The sequence below is a fragment of the Canis aureus genome, chromosome 3, assembly GCF_053574225.1.
Source record: "Canis aureus isolate CA01 chromosome 3, VMU_Caureus_v.1.0, whole genome shotgun sequence".
NCBI lineage: Eukaryota > Metazoa > Chordata > Mammalia > Carnivora > Canidae > Canis > Canis aureus.
In genome coordinates, this window is record NC_135613.1 from 10,171,338 (window position 1) to 10,190,616 (window position 19,279).

The 19,279-nt window shown below is 41.8% G+C and overlaps 1 protein-coding gene across 28 annotated transcripts in view; it reads left to right on the top strand.

The window, feature by feature from the left end:
* ZFHX3 (zinc finger homeobox 3) overlaps positions 1 to 19,279 on the top strand; it is a 527,663-nt gene that overhangs the window by 161,488 nt on the left and 346,896 nt on the right. For 18 of the 28 annotated variants that reach the window (XR_013374931.1, XM_077888804.1, XM_077888884.1 and 15 more), the window contains 3 exons: positions 1,487 to 1,605; positions 8,357 to 8,502; positions 9,901 to 10,069. The exons of 1 other annotated variant lie outside the window; for it this stretch is intronic. The gene's annotated coding sequence lies outside the window, so the exon portion shown is untranslated. The remainder of the gene's footprint in view (positions 1 to 1,486; positions 1,606 to 8,356; positions 8,503 to 9,900; positions 10,070 to 19,279) is intronic. 9 more of the 28 variants (XM_077888923.1, XM_077888913.1, XM_077888863.1 and 6 more) reach the window with 2 other exon arrangements.

The window sequence follows — 19,279 nt, forward strand, 5'->3', positions numbered from 1 at the left end:
AGACAGAGCCATGTCTAATTCTCTTTTTACAATTTTGCACCATTTCCTTCCTAAGCATGGCAGCCTGTGTAGGAATTAAAAAGGAAGGTGGGAGAATTGTTATATATGTATTTAATGAAAAAAAATACTGAATACATGATAATATGCGAGAGGGCTCCAGATGCCAGTAAGAATCTTTGAATGATGGATCTTGAGAAATCCTACCAAGGTGTAGCTTTAAATATGGTCTAGATAGCAAAGGCAATTATGAACCATAAACTTCCCTAGGGATAAAAAGAAATCAAAATTGAAGGAGAAAGACCCTAAAATGAATGTCTAGAGGGATGCTTGGGTGGCTCAGCAGTTGAACATCTGCTTTTGGCATGATCCTGGAGTTCCGAGATCGAGTCCCACATCAGGATCCCTGCATGGAGACTACTTCTCCCTCTGCCTCTCTAGCTCTGTCTCTCATAAATAAATAAATAAAATCTTTTTAAAAATAAATAAACGTCTAAAAACGGGGGAGTCCTTGTTTTCCTGAGTTCTATTGGCCAGATCTATTTATTAATTATCCCTAGGCCTGACCAATATGAATGATGGTTCATAGTGATGACCTGGAGGTGAGGGGCAGAGTAAGAAGTGCTCTTGAAGTACCCTCTAACTCTTCAAAGAAATACCAAAGTAAATATATTTTTTTGTGGGCTAATTCTTTCAAAATTGGTAATCCATGTGTGGTACGTATGATAATTCCATATATTGTTTTATTTAACCAGAGCACTACTTGAATAATCCATTTCCCTACAACAGTGAAGAGTTGATGCTAGTCTTTAAGATGGAGCTAAGCGCCAATCAGTTGCATCTCTATTGTACATTGCTCAAGGAATTTACATGAGCACAGCTGAATATCAGTTGTTTTCTTGCTCTGTGATAGAAGTTCATTTTTAAAACCCCAAATTGCAATTTGTCAAAGTCCATTTGCCAGTTCTTTAACAATTTCAGCCAAATTGTAAATTGTATAACTGTCTACATCATTTGCATACATAATCATGTTAGAGTGATGGTATAATCTGGGCACATCATTTATGGGAAAAGGGAACAATAGCAGCCAGCTTCCAATTCTTGGTATACTCAGAGTAATTTATTACGTGGCTGATGTTTTCTTTCTAATTTCCACCAAATGATCTCTTTTAGAATGATGAGCAGTAAGGATGGCTGTCCCTTGTGTATTATCTTTACTGCTTTCCTAATCTTGAATTGAGAGCCAAGATGAGCACCATGTTACATGTCTGCTTCATTCACACACAAACACACACACACACACACACACACACATGCACGCACAGTAATTTCAGTCCAAATAATATCACAAGAGTTCAATGAAACATCCTCCTCAAATGATGCCCCTGTGTTAAATTAATTTAATCTCTGGATCTAGTTATTGAGTATTCTTTTCTGTGCATTGACAATTTGCCAATTGCTTACTTCCTATTTTTAATCAATCTTGCAGATAATTTACCAGCCAACTAAATCGTTTTACTGGCCTATCACACTTCTCAACCCGACAGAGAGCAAAAGTAAATACAATCAGTCTTGTGTTGCACCATCGGAAATTTATGATGACCCCAGGCAAGTAGCTTTCTGCAAGACTAATTTATGTATAGTCACATCTGTCACTGTGGCACTTGGACACGTCTTAGGGTTTTTTATTAGTTATTCCTGGTAACAACCCAGTGAGATCACAAGGTAAGTTAGATACACCCTTTCTTAAGAGGCCTCTGAAATTCATTAGATGCCCACATTTTGAGACTCAGCCTTCAAGTCAGGAGCATGGTCCAGACCATAGATCAGAATAATCTCGAGTCCTAAGACTCAGAATCTCTGCCAGGCCCAAATTCATTATTCTGCTTATTCATTTCTTCCCCTACAATAAACACTGTAGCCCAGAGAGGAATTCACTTCCCCGGGGTCATAAAATAATTTAGTAATAGCAAGATTAGGCTCCCTTGTAAGTTAATGGTTAACACAGACTCAGACAGATCTGGATTCAAATCCTGCCTTAGTCATTTACTAATGGTGTGACTTTGGACAGGTTGCCCAGCTTCTCTTGCAACACCATCAGCTTCTTTAGAATGAGGAAAACAGCCTGGATGGCTCAGTCAGTTGAGTATCCAACTCTTGGTTTCAGTTCAGGTCATGATCTCAAGGTCGTGGGATCGATCCCCACATTGGACCCCACACTCAGTGAGGAGTCTGCTTGAGTTTCTCTCTCCTCCTCTCTCTCTGCCCCTCCCCACTACACACACACACTCTCTCTCTCAAATAAATAAATAAATCTTAATACATACATACATATATACATAAAATGAGGAAAACAGAACCTACACTATAGAGGTTACTATGAGAGTTGAAGTAATAACAGCTCCCCTATCTGAATGTTTCTGGGCTAAGCTGTGTATATTTCCTACTGTGTTTAATCTGCACCCCAGCCTTGCAAGGTATGGAGGCATATCTCTGCAGAGAGCTCCAGATATAGGATCTATACTTGCTGTTATTAGGATACTATATGGTAAAGAACACCAGCTTGGTTGTCTTCTTATCCTGTCTGAAAACCTGCTGTTTATTTATCAAAACACCTTAGAATCCAAAGAGAAATTTTTTCAATTCAAGTTGCAAAATCACAGGTTAATGGAATTTAAAATAATTTTGGCTTAAAATACTCAAGTGTGGGCAGAGAGCAATTGATGAAGCTCTCTGCTAACTCTCAGAACAAATCCATATAATCTCAGCTTTCATATACAAGCATGAAACTCAGCAGATCCAGCTGTCTCCTGAGTTACAGATTCACAGTGCCACTACCTCCAGCACGAGTCAAACTCATGACTACGGAGCATTGCTGAACAGTGGTTTTATACACACAAAACTCTTAGAACAGTGTGTGTCCTACAGTAAGAGTTCAGTTAGTGTCGGATCAGCTTTTTTAATATCCAAAGCTAAGAAGATTCCCCTATCCAGTTTGAGATTTGATGGACTGGTACTTTTTTATGGCCTAATGATACCATAGAGCTTTCCATGGATGTTTATGGGACAGAAACGCATGTGCACGCATTATGGGCAAGGCATCTTTAGAGATAGAAGGATAAAAAAGATGTGAATTTTGACCTCAAAGAGCTTACACTCTGTTGAAAGAGTGGTGGGGATCCTGTCCATAATGCAAATCAAACTGTGGAAATTTTTTTAATAATGTATATAAGTAAAATGCAATAGGACAGGAGGGATCATATAAGGAAGTGCCATGAGAGCAGAGCCCTGAGGGATTAAGTCACACTTCCTTCCTTTTAGCCATCTATTCACCCTTCCTATCCAACAACAGGCTCTAAGTAATAGGAATACAAGATCAATGCATGTATGATCTCCATCATCAAAGCCATTTCAGGTATAAGGAAGAGAGACACATGTAGATCAGTGGCTACTGGACAGTGGTGTGGGTGCTCATAAAGTAGGCACAAAGGGGCTATAGGAACCCAGAGAAAGGTCTTCTAAATTGAATGAGAGATCAGAGAAGGCTTTCAGGAGGAGGTGATGCTTGAACCAAATTTAGAATAGCTTAAGGAGACTGAGAAGAGAGTAGAAGATGAGGAAGAAAGAACAAGCTAGGTCAAGGCATAGAGGCAAGAAAAATGGTGGAGCTTTATGGCACCCCAGCTAGTTCAGAACATGCAAGAGGATAGGGAATGAAGGCACAGTAAGGTAGGCAGGATGGCCAGGACTCTGATGCAGCCAAAGCAGAGCAAGGGAGGGAGAGGGGGCAGCATAATCAAAGGCATTAGATATAAGAGTGAATTACGTGAAAGACAACAAGTGGTGTAGCGTGGCTGGAAGAGAGATGAGTCTGGGAAGGTAAAATGGGGCAAAGTCCACATTCCTCCAGTAGAATTCCTGTCTGGCTCTCTCAGCACTGTCTGGTTGGTCCAGTTCTCAGTGATACAGTGTAGTCATTCTGCCTCCAGCAACTGAAACATCTTCCCCTGCCTTACTGATAGTTTTATGACTTTGATTTTGATTCTGGGCCAAACTGGCCATATGGCCAAGCTGCCTTAGTACAGAAACTCTTTGAGCCATTTGCCCTAGGTACCATTCATATTTTTCTTCTCAGGCTTCAGACTTCTCTTCCATGTGGCTTTTGACTGACCTCATATTTTGGCCAACAGTCAGTGTTGGAAAAAGATGGTTAGGAAATAAATACCTAGGAGATAGTTGGTTCAAAATGAAGACATTCTTTGAACAGTGTTCATTCTAGAGAATCTCGAGGACTCAGCAGTGTTGGATCTAGCCCAGATTTTGGCCACATCTATGACTTCTAACAAGACTGGTATTCTTACCTATTGGCCTGAGGTAAAGAGTGGGTGTTGGGCTGCAGCAGCTGTAGAGTGAATAATAGTAAATATAAATCTCTGCATTCAAATGTCTTTTTTTTAGAAGATGATTATATAAGTCACAGAAAAAGAAGGCTCGTCTTTTTATGATCTTGCTGTTTTCTGGGAATTTTGTCAGTCTATAGAGAAGAGTCTGATCACTTTTAGATTGCATTGGATTCCTCAAAAATACTGGCATGCCCTAAGCGCCTTTTCTTTTTTTAATATATCGTCAGTATTAATAGCTGATGGCATTTTTTTTCCTAAAAAATTTAGTCCAATAAATGCATACTATGCCCCCATGTCTTTGTTTGGTGTTATAGATGCCAGTGAGACCCTATGCCTTTCTTCAAGGAGATTTCATGTAATTCAGGATTACATAAAACAAAACAAATCTCCCTCTTCTTTATTATATTTAAAGGTCTTTCAGTATCTCTCTTCTTGCTCTAGAAGAGCCTTTCTCAGACCAAGTTGCAGAATCAAGTCTAAGATGCTTTAGTAGCATTTTCTTCTCAGCTGAACAACAAAATCATTGAATTCCTTTGAGTCCAGTGAATCTGCCTAAACAGTCCAGGTTTATTTCAGAACAAAAAGAAATCCACTTGGAAAATGTAGAGCCTTCATAGACAAAATTGCCCTGACTAATCAAGCTCTTTAGGCTGAAACTTGTATTACTTCATACACTAAAATGCCTGGGGTAGGTGGCTTCAGGCTTAGCTGGATTCAATGGCTCAACCAGTAACACCTGTCTTACTTCCCGACTCTTCACACCACCTTTGTTCTGTTTACCTCATTCCCCAGCGGGCTGTTTGCATGTGGTAGCCCCTTGCAGTTCCAGGCTCACATCCTGCTCATATAATCACCCCAAGGGCCAATGGTTCTAGCAAAAGTCCTAGTTTGGGCTTTCATTATCTCAGTGTGGGTCCAGACTGTGGACACGGTGGTGTGGGGTCCAGCTGGCCAGACTCAGGTCAGCCTGGACTCAGGGGTTTGGGTCAGCCCTACCCAACCAACCAAACTGAGGGCAAAGTCAGGTGTCTCCTTACCAAAGAAATTTAGAGTCAATGTTCCAAAAGAAGAGGAAGAGAGACAGAGCAAGCAATAACCACTGTCCACTGCGATTACCTCAATACATTCTAGCATATTGGAAAATCAGGTGGTACAAGTCAGGTAAAAAACATACAACTAAAAAAAAAAGATAGTAACAACAACATAATTACTGATGGGCAATTAAAAAGTAAAATATGCCCCCCCAAAATTTTGGGTTTTTTCTTTATCTTCAAATGCCTTTGATTTGATTATTTGATTGGATTATCCTCACTGATTTAAACAGATTACACTGCAATTGGCCTAGATGATTCCTAAACTCATTTTAAACAAACAAACAAAAAAAAGTTGGGGGAAAGGGGGGTGGGGTGGGCACCTGGCTGGCTTAGTCAGTGGAGCATGTGACTCTTGATCTCAGGGTCATGAGTTCAAATCCCATGTTGGGAGTAGAGATTACTCAAAAATAAAATCTTTTAAAAAAATCCCACAGTTCTATGAATTGGTTAGGTTGATTAGTTCACTGTTTTGGAACCATCTAAGGAAGGTTTTTGGGTCATAAAATTAAGTAAACTAACATAGTACTGTGTAAACATTCTGACACTCATCAGGTTTTTTCAGGCCATAGTTTCCCTAAAAGGCCAATCTAAGATACACCCCTTCAGGGGATTCTTTATTTAATATCACTTCATAGAAGAAGTGAAGATGGAATTCAGCCCTATATTTGGATGAAACTATATCATTTTTATATGATTATTTAATAATATTATATTTTTTCTTCAAATGTATAAGCACATTCTCACCATGACTCAAAATATATAAAATAGAAATTCATGAAGGAATTTTATGGGTAAAATGGAAAGTATTCCATAGAAATATATAATAAAATAGCTGAATAAGTTTTTAATGATAAACTTTTAAAAGCAAAATAATAAGGTCCAACTCTGAGACTAGAAATTCCACCAATTTTATTTGATTTACTAGTATGGATCAAAATGATACTTCCCTCAAAAAATATATAATTTTTATTTTATTTTCCTCTTTATGACACCGGTGTGTTTTACCCAAACAAAAACTCTCCAGAAGATATTTACCATTTCATTCTATATTTTTCTATTGTGCTCATATTTTCTTTTACTTACATTTTTTCCATGGGAACCTTGGTACCAATAAAAAGCAAAAATCTATTTCATAAATTGACAAGAGTGGCGACTCCTTTTTTTGAAAAAGATCATAATAAACCCAGCTTTATCAGCTTTACAGTTATTTCATAAGCCTTTTTTTTTAACTAAGTACTGCCATCTACAAAACACTCTTAATTTCATTTCTGAAATAAAATTTACATGAAGTTCAGTAGCTCATTGAGAATGCAACAACATTCATTGTGGAGTTAGCATTGTTCATCTTCTCATTGTAGCATTTGAACTATTGTGAGGCTATCTTCCCATCCACCGTGGCCTCCCACAGGTACTTGTTTTCGCGATGAGATTCGCCAATCTTTCATTATTCCAGAAAAGATAGTAGCCGACTGTCTCTCTCTAGTGGACTCGGTGATCTTACCTTGAGGTGTTAAGAATCGCTAAGGGCTATAAGGACTTGTGTAAATTACAGCCATGCAGAGAGGTGTTGAAAAATCAATAAGTAATGAAATAGTACTGGAGTGAAGTAGCCAAGAGAGCAATGGGTGGGAAACTCCCGAGGATGTAGTTTCATTTTGTCAAAAGGTAAAAGAAGATGTTCTGATGTGTTTCGATAAAACTGGCTTCCTTGGAAATGAGAGGCTATTGGCATAGATGGCGGGAGAGTCATTCCAACGCGCCATAAAATACAGTGGACTGTGGACTTCTTCGTACAACAGTTTAATTTTAGACAACCATGCATTTCATTCTAGTGGAGCAATAAGTAGGGCATTTTCTTCAGCACGTTGGGTGTTTGCCCTGTCACAGTTTTCTGTTCCCTCAATACTTGAGTGCACCCCCATTTCTTCTCTTCAGGGGATCATCCATATCGCCTTCACAAATCATCTTCATCCTTTCTGATCCTGCTTTAGCAATGTTCCCTCAGAAAGTCATAGTGTGGTTGCCTGCCCACCTGCTCACAGAAGGCTCTAGATACATTACAGCCTAGAGGCTGAAAGTATCTTCTAAGCCTAGTAGCCAAAGGGCTTTGTTTTGAATGAAACATTTGTATAGTTGAGAAGCCCTGAGCTGATATTTAAATCTCCTGGTTTCTTTTTCTTTTATTTTTTTAATTTGAAATGACATATATCCATGTTTCTTGTGTTGATGACCTGTTTTGAGGAAGTAGAACTGATTTTTTACAAAAAGAAGTTCATGGGGCATTTGAATATAAAAAGGAAGTGGGTGGGGGAGAGAGATCTAATTCAGTCAAGTTTGTTGGAGAGAACCTGCTTCCCCCCTGCTTCTGGGGGAAGGACCCCTTTGTCTCTACCCTTCCCAGTGGTGATAATGCCCTTCACTCCTTATGTGTCCATCTGGTATATAAATGAAGCTATCTACAGAGAAGGATCAACCAGCCACCAATTGAATCTAGAGTCCTAGATCAAGGAAAGGGGAACCATAAACATGCCACCCAAGAACTGGTTGAAATGATGGAATTACACTTGCTTTTTGTGTCTCTTTTTTACTTACATGTAGCTTCTAGCCTTTGTTTGTCGATACACCAATGAAACCTGAAAATGTCCCCAAGCTGTCTTTTGGGTCAGTTGGTGTCACTCCAGCAGTAAGAGTTGAAACTTAAAAAAAAAAAAAAAAAAAAAAAAAAAGATAACCAGTATGGAAGAGAAGGGAAGAAAATAACCAAAGTTTGAATAACCAAAAGACTTGTAGTCTTGGTGGTACTGTGACTTGTGTCTTAAAATACCAAATAAAATATTCTACTTACCTATTTTCCCCTTACAGACACCCAGGTACATCTGACCGCTGACAAGCAGAATCTTTCATATCTGATAAAGCAGGGCAGTAACCACAAAGTGAAAAGCATTGAGATGTGAACCAACTACCAGTCTATTCCCAGCCTTTTTATGATATGTTGAGTATGTTTCCCAGTAAGTAATGAACTGGTCTTAAGTATTATTTCTTATTCTATGACTGTGTCTGCCTTTATCATGTAGTATTGGAAATGAAGACATATATACATTTAATAGAACTATGTACACTTCAGGACTCAGGAAACCACTTTCTCTCTGAAATATCCAGATAGAGAGTAAGTGGCTTGGGTAGCTTGAGTTATCTGGTGATTTGACTTCCCCCTTTCACTTACATGAACATATAGAATAAATTGCATTGTTTGTGCCCGGCATCTACTACATTTCTAGATAAGAGCACAAAGATGACAAATCCAACAGACCATAGACAAGTACTTGTGTTGCTCACTATAACCATTATGCTTGGCTGTCCTCTACGTGACATACCCACAGTAAATCCCTGCTAGTCATGCTTCCATACCATGGACATAGCAATACCCATCTGCTCTGACAATTCATCTGTTGATGCCATTATCCATTGTTTATGACATTGCAACCACAGTAATGAATTGATATGTCTTGATCTTTGAAATGCTCAGACAGGAGGCCACACATTATAAGAAAAAACAATGTCATGACAACTCTATTCGGCAGGGGTTGGAAATGTATATTGTGCAGGAAAATGCATTAAAGTTGAGAAGGGTTTTGTTTAACATGATGGTTTTAAAGACGTAAACAATTATGATGGGCAATAACTCCTTCAATCAGAAGATTGTGAAAAAGCTCTACGTAGGCCAGGGTGCTGGTGTGATTCCAAGTCGTGCTACCACCACAAAACACTAGGGGTCACCATATTAATACCAGTGTCCTGGCTCCATTGCCCTCCAGAGAGCCTACCATCCCAAAGCAGTAGGCTCCCTGTTTATTCAAGGAATGTTGCTCAGTGCCTATCTTCATGACGTGTAACCATTTGCAGTTATTTCAAGCTCCACTAAAATAATGGGGTAGAGTCCTCTCTAGGCCTCTTTATGGTGAATGACATTTTTTTAAGGGCCACCTAAGAGCATCAATCCAATATTTTGGGCTAGAGGTAATTATAAGGGGTGTGCAGGCCAATTAACCAAATATAGAACATTTTCATTCAAGAGCTACACAGTATGCCAATTCAAATGTTCTGCTAAAGCTTGAGTCTCTCAGACCAAGATGATACTTTCCCATTTGCCAGGATGGGGGCTTCTGTTGTGTGTTGACTTTAAAAATGAATGTCTTGCTCTTCCTTTGTTCCTCATCTCTATGCTTTCGATCCCCAACTCAGAAATTATTTTCCAAGGACAAAATTTCAGCAGTTGTCTATCAGCTACAGATAGGCAGTCCCCAGGCTTCACCACAGCCCTTAGGCTCAGAATGGGAAACGGCTGGCCCAGGTCCATAGGGGGTCCCAACCTCCTAGTGACATGATTCTACTTACCCCTTTTTCAGCTTTAAAGGATAATCCTACCCACCCCACCACCATAAGCAGGAAGCAGTAGTTATCTCATTTGGGGTAACGCTTCTGAAGGCTGGGATTAAAGCAGTTGAAGATCTGTGAACAGCATTTAAACCACAAAAAGAGTATTGCAAGGGAAGCAGATGGCAGGTGATAATAATGGTAAGATCATAGCCTAGCTAAAGTGCACTTTCAAAGTCAAAATTAATTTCAAAGCTTCTGGATTTGTACATGTTCTCAGTGTTTCTCTTTCATTTATTTACTGAGTACCTAACACATGGAGGCATGTGTTAGGCAATAGGGGAGACACAAATATATACATGTGCAAAGAAGATAACTAGTGGGTACTGTGTCCTTTTCCTTGTCCTCACCATTTGTGCAAGTGCCTTCCTTACCCAAATATATCCCTTCTGTACCTGCCACTTGTCTCCTACCCCATTCAGTCATGGTCTCTTGCTTTCCTCTGCATTCCCTCCTCTTCTGGACTTCCCATCACTTACCTTCGTCCTTCCTTTTTCTCTCTAGCCCATTTGATTGTACATAATTATAGAGAAACTGAAGTGTACTTTGTAGTATGCACTTACCCTCCTTAGACTTCATTTTAAGGCAGGCATTTCTTTCTCTAAGAAAAGAAAATATTGATATGATTTTGATCTTCGCATATAACCTTCAACCAGTTCTTTTCTGCGGGTTTATCAGCCCTTGATATAAAAAAAACAAGGGATATCCTCTTTCTTCCCCTAGAACAACCATAGTTTAGTGGGAAAGTGGTTGAAGATATTTCTATGTAGCAAATTCTGCAAAGCCCATGGTACAGAAGTAGAGAAATAAATCAAATGCATACAAAAGGTATTTGTTAAGTAGATATTTTGGGAGACTTGAAATATGCTTCTGTCTAACCTGAAAATTAAACTCTTGTGGGTCTAACCCATAATTCCTATGAAATGACAATGGAGTCATCCAGGGTATAATCATATCGAAGGGTGTATTTGCCATTATTTGTTTTTTAATTTAAGTTCTTCCAAATTCTAGCCTATAAACACCATACATAAGAGAGTTCTTTAACTAGAAATAAGGAAGCTTTCATTGTTAACTCAGAGGTTCATGACTTTAACCTTCCATTTCTCCAGAATTGGAAATTCTTAACAAAGTGACCCTTGGTTATTTGCAGCTGCCAAACAGTGGGAGTAGAGAGGGAGAAAAAATTTCTCCAAGGCTCTCAGAGCAGTGTATATTGGGCTCAGACAAAAATTGCAATGGTATGCATCAAGGTCAGAGGCATAGTACTCAAGAAAGAGATAGTATAAATTCTAGTTCAGAGTCAGTTATATCATACATTTTGTTTTCTTTTTGGATCTCTAGTTGATGGCAACCATAATATAATTTTCTGATCAGAGATTCCTCCTCTTTACTACATCCAAGGCTATACCTGAATGTTCCTGATAATACATTAAATGAGAAGGCATTAAAACACAAGTTCCTAACCAGAGGTCTATGGGCCCTAGTAATTCCATGAATAGGTTGCAGCCCCCTGAAAAAAATGTGAAATTTGGGGCATGCATTAACTTCTCTGCAGAGTCTATAACGTTTATCATTTTCTCACTCGAGCTACATTCCCCAGGAGCTTAAGAACCCATTGGATGTGAGTGTCTTGACTCAAAGAGGTCTTTCATGACTGAGTCAATAATCTCCTGGTCAAGCTTTATCATCACATGAACAAAGAAAATTCAAGTAATAAGGGCAGCTCGGGTGGCTCAGCGGTTTAGTGCCTGCCTTTGGCCCAGGGCATGATCCTGGAGACCTGGGATCAAGTCCCACGTCAGGTTTCCTGCATGGGGCCTGCTTCTCCCTCTGCCTGTGTCTCTGCCTCTCTCTCTCCCTCTGTCTCTCATGAATAAATAAATAAAAATATTTTTTAAAAAAGAAAAAAGAAAATTCAAGTAATAATAATAATGCTCTTGACACTGATGTGGGTGTTACCTAGTTGTATCTCTAGGGACAATGTGAGCTTAGTATCCTCCTACTCCAGCAACTTCCCCAGAAGTCAAGTTACCCATAATAATAATGCTCTTAGTATTGGCTGAGTGTTTATCATATGCCAGAGCATCGTTCTAAGGACATTATGCATATACATTTAATCTTTCTCCCAAAGGAACTATTATGATCCCCGTCTTATAGTTGAGAATGCTAAAATACAGAGAGGTAGGCAGCTTGCCCAAGGATACAAGGTGGGAAAAGTGGCAGAAGAAGACATAACCAGGGTCTGGCCTCAAAGTCCGTGGGCTTAACCAAGTGCTTTAACCACTATGCTCTAGAGCCTCTTGGCTGAGGGGTACTCCCAGCCAGGGTTTGCCCCTTTCAAAACAAAATGGAACTGAGAGTCAAAGGAAATGTGGCCGCTAAAACATGAGTAAGAAAATAAAGCTTACTTGCTTCACCCCACTACCCATTCCCAGGATAGTAGCAATTCAGGGGAATATGAGCAAAATGCCAAGGTACTCGTCGGTGCTGGCGAGAGCTCCAGGGGCAGCAGGCAGGGTCATGGGGCCCAAGGGAACTGATTGGTCCTTAGCTTTCAGGATCTGTGGTCCCTCACATTCGAATAGTACTTTCCAGTTGGCAATTCACAAACCCTTCTCTCCTTTCTTTTAACATTCCCTGCCACCTGCAAGGAAGACAAGGGGTAGATTTTTAACAGACTAGGAAATGAAGGCCCCAAAAATTTGTACCTTCCTTAAGGCCATGGGACGAGGTTACAATAAAGTTGTGTCTAGGGCCTGAGTCTCTGGACCTTGGGTTCAGTTTTTTTTTCCACTGTTTTTGCTGCCTGGTCTTTCAGTGTCACTTGGTATTGGAAACTGAAACACCCCATCAGGCAAGAATTCCAGGTACACCCAACTCCATGCAGCAGATTTTTTAAGTTTTTTTTTTTTTTTAAGATTTTATAGCGGACACCTTTTTATTTGTGGGCACATTTTAGGCCCCAAACCGACACAAAGCACATTACTTCCCTCATCTCATTTAATCCTCAAAACAACCCAGTGAGGTGACTGTTATTTCCCCAGTTTCGCAGACAGGGAAACTGAGGCATGATAGCACAGCTAGTAAACTACAAACCTGGACTTCAGACCCAGCTATGTCCCATTCCCCACCGGTTGCTCTTCACCACCGGGCCATGCTACCGTCCAAGGAGACAGGAAAAAGCAGAGGAGGAGGAAATGAACAGCCTATTTTGTATGATGAGCAACGCTTTCTACCTTCTCTGAGGACGGCGCAAACGGAAATCTGTTTCAAGCACCAGCACATAAGGTTAAAATTAAAGAGGACAATTATGAGCGATTAGTCACTGGAGTGGGGCTCCATGGGCGTCTTCAAAAATAGGATCAGCTCTCACTCACTTGGACCTGGCACAGAGGAGCCGCCAGAGAAGCCTTTTCTAGGCTGGGATTCTGTGATTAAGTCTTTTAAAGGAGCCGGACTGCTGAAGCTCGTGGGAAACAATGGCCCCATTTCTCAGGGGCCATCGAGTCAGGCAGGTCCCAAGGAAATGTCCTTGGCTCCCAGCGATCGTGAAATCAACACCAGAGGCGCTGGCGCTGGATCACTCCCCTCGGCAGAGCTCAGGAAGGGAGCAGCCACTCAGCCCTTTGTTCCGAAAGCCCAGGAAGCCGGGCGGCCAGTGGTTAGGGTTTCAGCACCTCTGAAGGCACCGGTTCAAACGGCCGCGCCTCCTCAATCTGAACTCACCCTGCGGTCCCCAGAGAGGCGGCCTGAATGGACGCGGGAGGCTGGGGAGGGCTTTGAAAGGCCGGGGGGACAAAGTGCTGGGAGCGAGACCCGGAGCTGGAGGCACGGGCGACAAGCGAGGCTTCCGCGCCAGCTGCCAGGCCGAAGGGGCCCCTCCGCCTCCGGGTGCCCCGGGAGGAAGGTGAGCGCCCGCCTGGGTCCGAGCTGCTGGCCCAGAAGGCCGCGCCCTTGATGTGCTGGCGGGGGGGGGCGGTAAAACTCCCCTTTGTGGGCCCTTCCCTCAGCTTCCAGCATTATGTCTACTAAAGAGTGTTTTCATGTTGCACAAGAGGCCCAGCTCGACCAGGGCCACAAGCCAGAGAGGCCACAAGTCTCCCTCCAAAGGTGGCTCAGAGCCGCGGGCAGCACAGCTCAGGTATCTGGCTCCAGCCCGCAGGGAATCTGGACTTGTCCTCCAGCAGCAAAAAATATGTATCTCGAGGGTTCTCCCTGACAGAGCTATGGGTAGGAGGAAGCCAGAGCGTGGACTGACTTATGGCCACTATAGAAGGAAAGGCGAGAACTAGGGGAAGGAAAAAAAGACAACAAAACAGGTGGAGTAGAGTAGTGGAAGGGAGGGTTTTATGTGTGTGTGTGTGTTGGGGGGGGTTCTTTTCTTTCTTTTTTTTTTTCCTGCAGCAGTGTCTCTTTTGGAGATCTAAAATCTGCAAGTGTTACGTCAAAGCTTTCTCCAAATGACTTGATGAGGGTTTTTTGTTGTTGGGTTGCTGCACTCCCGGGACTCATTGGGATGGCAGGATAAAAATTAATTAGAGGCTGTTTGGAGGGGGCTTTGCAAGACAGCCTGAGGCTACGCTTCAGTCTGGTTGTTAGAAGCAATATCATCACCGCCTCCTCGCCAAGCGAACAGACCTGCGCTGGGGCGGCCGGGGGGAGCCACGGAACGTTCAACACAGACATCAGAGCCAAGACTTCCTCCCAGAGAGATTACTTACCACAAACCAGTGGATCTACCTGCTGACAACCTCAGAAATATGTCTTGTTTCATTTTCAGATTTTTAAGAGGGGTTACACATGAAGCTTACAGAATCTTGATAAAACCGCTCCAGGAGGAGGATGTACCGCCTCTGAAAATGACATTCAGGCCAGGCAAAGCCACCAAGCAGACATAAGGAAGGCAAGAGCCTTTCCAGGTGTGGATTTGCCTCCTCTTGGGGGGTGGCACACTGAAAAGGGGACTTCTAGAAGTTAGCACGTTTCCACATGACCAAGGCTGACCAATGATTATTTCAAATTCAGGCCATTTACAGGGAAAATAACCCAAGCTGTCTTTGCTCTTCTGGTCTTTATGTTTCTCCCTCTGCTTCCTTTGCCCTGAAGTCCTCACACCTCCTCTCCTCTCTTATCCACATGTAATCCTCCCCTACCTGAATGTACTGGGTCAATGAGCGACCTTGAAGTTTAAATAATCGGGAATTGGCTCCTCAAATCCAGATAAAATAGTTCAAAACACAATATTAGCCCTGACGTTTCAACAGCCACCAGTAGCTCTTCTGGCTCTATATTTCACCCTGGAAATGGAATGCAACGTGAGCAAATTCCTGGGTCCCCTTCTTAAGAGCATTTTCAACCATCATGAGAAGTCTTGCCCACTTCATATATGTAGTTTATCTCCAAGGCCAGCATAATAATGTTAGCTAGTTAGTCCTTAAAACATTTCCTGGGATGCAAACAAAATTCAGATCCCTCTTTTATGGATGGAAAAACTGAGTTTGTTTGTATTTCCCACGTCCAGAAAAAAAAAGAAAGAAAGAGAAAGAAAGAAAGAAAGAAAGAAAGAAAGAAAGAAAGAAAGAAAGAAAAGAAAAGAAAGAAAGACATCTATGTGTGAGCTCAAAGAAAATAGGGCAACTCCTAGGGCCCTTCCCGCTCCCTAAACTTAGCTGTGTCCGTTTTATTGCCTATAATTGCTTCCTTGCATCATATTGAGAGGTGGGGAGGTAGGGTAAACCAATGGGAACAATTGCCAAAAGAAAAACAGCAAGCTTTCCCCCAAACAGCTGTTTCCAAAATGAATTCACCATCTGCATAATCTGAAATGGCAGGGCCTCACAGCATTTTAGCCACTTGACACTTTCAAATGCGCCTTCTTTCGGGTGAGTCTTACTCTCCCAACCTCACGATCAAAGTTGATCATGGTGCTTGCTAACATCTTCAGAAGAAACGAAAAGACCTTCTAGCAAGGCTCACCATTGAATCCGAACACTTGGCTTACTTCAGAAGGGGTGCCAGAGAATGGTGAGCCAAACTAACAGCACTTCCATGCCCCGATGGCATGTTCTTACACATTACCGGGAAGACAAGAACCAGTCCGGGGCACGGAGACAATAGTAACTGGTTACCGAGCTCAGGGGGGAGCCTGAGAAAACCCCTTGCCCGTTTGCTCCCTGCCAGAGGGAGGCAAAAGGAGATGGGTGAGGGCTGCATTCAGAAACTAGGTACCTACTAAAGTGAGGGTCAGGGGGTACGACTACATAAAGCCAAATCCTCTCCACTAAGTGCTTTCAAAACTAACCAGTCTGCCTGAAAATCAATCTGCCGCTTTATAAGCAGCCAGCATATTTAGAACCATGGAAATTAAAGATGGAAAAGACCTATTAAGTCTTCTAGAGCATTCCCTAGGGCCCAGTGCAGACTCATTCCCTGAGGTATATTTGTTAGCGCTATGTCAGGCCTAATTTCAAGTGTCTCAAGCAATGAACATGAAGGAGGCAGAGACAGAGGTGTCTGCCCACCGCAGTGAACAATGATCATGTGATTAGAGTTCTCCCAGCTGCTCGCTGGCCTTTGGCATGCCCGGAAAGGGTTTGGATTCCCCAGGGCTTGGCCCAGAAGAAAGCAGCAGCTTCTAGAAAGTAGAGACATAGAGAACATCTCTCTACCTCTTTGTGTTTAAGCAGAGTAACACGGTGTCTTTCGGAAGCATCCAGGCACCAGCCTCTCTGTAAATAAATTGCCACAAAGGAAGAACAGAGAATCCAGGTGTACTAGAACTCATTTTTTTTTTTAATAAATCCTACCCTTAAGGAATCCAACCTTCCCTCTCACGGGTTTTATTCTGGGTTGGTCAGCAGTCAACTAAATCACCTTTCCAACTGGTGACAGAATGGAGGAAGTACTTTCAGAGATGCCAGGACTTTATTCTAGAACATTTAGGACCAAGTGAAATGAAAATAAGAGCAGGTGGCTTCACAATAGTACAGTCAAGGGTTTTCTGAGAAAACCATTTCTCTCTTTGTCTCTGTTCCCAGCTAGAGAGGAAGCAAGTGAAATTCACAGTTTCAGGTGGGAGCGTCTTCAAATGGCTGGAAACAGAAGCCAAAGCTAATAGAATCCAGAGAACAAAGGGATCAAAACCAAATACAAACAATGTTCTTTTTATCTCTCAGTTTTGAAATGATGGAGAAAGTCCCTTTAGATATTCTAAATATTAAAAATTCGAAATCGGGGCATTGTCAGGTCCACCTCTGCTCTACGACATGAGTGAAATGAACAGTGAGTCATTCACTGGCCCCGGGCAGAAACCCTGCGACAGTTCTCCTCTACCCAAAGATCGGAAAATTGTGACCGCTTCACATTTCTGGGAATAGGATCATCCAAAGAGACTTTCCTGCTCCATTTCTGCTCTAAAGAAAGAACTCCATTTTCTTTGCCGGATACTTGAAGCAAAACTGAACTTTTACAAGCCTGGAGTTTGACTCACAGGCCCATTCACTCCTGGAGCGCCGCCCCCCACACCCCGACACACACCCTTCCCCCTACAGCCCTCTTCATCTAAAACATTATCTCATCTCAGCATTGCAGCTTTTTTAAGTTCAATGTCAATAGCTAGTTAGGAGAGGGCAGGCGGGTCAGGGCTTAGGACTCCGAACCGTCCTTGACGTTTCTCTCTAGACTGATGTGCTGTTTGCATCAGCCCAATTAAAAAAAAAAAAAAAAAAAAAAAAAAAATTCCCCTCTTAACTATCTGAGAAAAGATCAGAACAGGAAAATGTCAGTTTGAGAGCTAAAAGAATTCTGATAAGAATGAACTGGAAACGAGAGAAAGAATGGAAGAAATGCTGTCACTCTAAGAAGTCTTTAATTTAATGTTTTTAGACAAATATGTTCCCCGCTGAGTGTGTACGTGTGTGTGTGTGTGTGTTTCTCACACACAAGTCTTCCATCCCTCCACCGCTTTTCCAAATGCTCTTCTTGAGAGAAAGGGCTGTCTATTTTGACTTGATTTGATTTGATTTTTACGGTCTTTCCACAACCTTTCAAAGCTCTGGAAGGGTCAACCTCTCTGGCCTGAAAGCTGTGAGCACATTCACTCCCACAGAATTTCTTCTAAGCCCTGGGACAGTTTCCACTTTCAGAAGTATCCATACATATTTTTAGAGTTAGAGAGATAATTTAAATTCTCAAGCTTAATTGAACCGACAGAGTGCCGAGCGGAGCGCTACAGATGGAAACACTTTCCTGGTGTGACGACCTCTGAGTTCAAATTTAATACCTACATAATAAAGGCTTGAAGATAATATAATGGGCATTGTTTCTCTTGCCCTCCCTTATTATTAGAGGAAATGGCGGGGTGTTTTTAAATACAGGCTACACGAAACATCAAGAAGTGACCCCCATTAAAAGAGATATTTTTCATGAAGAAAAGGCCGAGTCTTTGATGAATAAAACACTCAGTAGGAGTTAAGTGTTCTTCTGAATGAGAAAAGAAAAAAGTTTTCTGGAAACCAAGGAGCTGCCTGGTTTACCAACAAAGTGTTTATTGAGTACCTCACTCTGCACCTGGCATTCTCCTGGGCATTTTGTAGCATCGCAGCTAATCCCATAATAATCCTAAGAGGTGGATATTACTACCCGCACTTTCCTGTTGAGGAGAAAGAGACGAAGTAAGAGTGGGTTTGCCCAGGGTCACACAGAAACGGTGTGAAAGACTCCGGGTGCCAACCTCTAAGTACGGGACATCTCCCGTAACTACTGCGCTTGTTTGTGTTTTTTATTCATTTTGTCAGGACGCCTTACACGTCCTGTATTCAGCTATTTGTAATAAGTTACAAACGTTCTTTAGAGCAATTTTTTCAAATTTAACTGGGCGTTCTGTACTTTTATTTGCTAAATCTGGCACCCCTAACATCTGGGTCTCATGATCCCAAATCCAGAGGTTTCCCCCTTCTTTCACACAAAAGGAATGTTTGGTTGGTTGGTTGTTTTGTTTTGTTTTTTTTTTCCTGGACATTTCATGAAACAAGCAATATTTACAATAGGTTTGGTGTATAGTAGTTAAGAGTGTGGACTCTTGAGTCAGTCAATTAGTTCCAAATTCTCACTCTGCCACTTGCAAGCAGTGGGACTTTGGCAAGCTTCTCAACCTCCCTGAGCCTTGGGTTGCCTATGGGTAAAATGAGATCAAGAGTAGTGCCAACCTCATAAGGTTGTGTGGAGAGTTTTCTTTCTTAAAATTTTTATTTATTCATTAGAGAGAGAGAGAGAGAGAGAGAGCGCTTGAGACAACACAAGCGATGGAGAGGGAGAAGCAGGCTGCCCGTTGAGTGGGGAGTTTTTATGCGA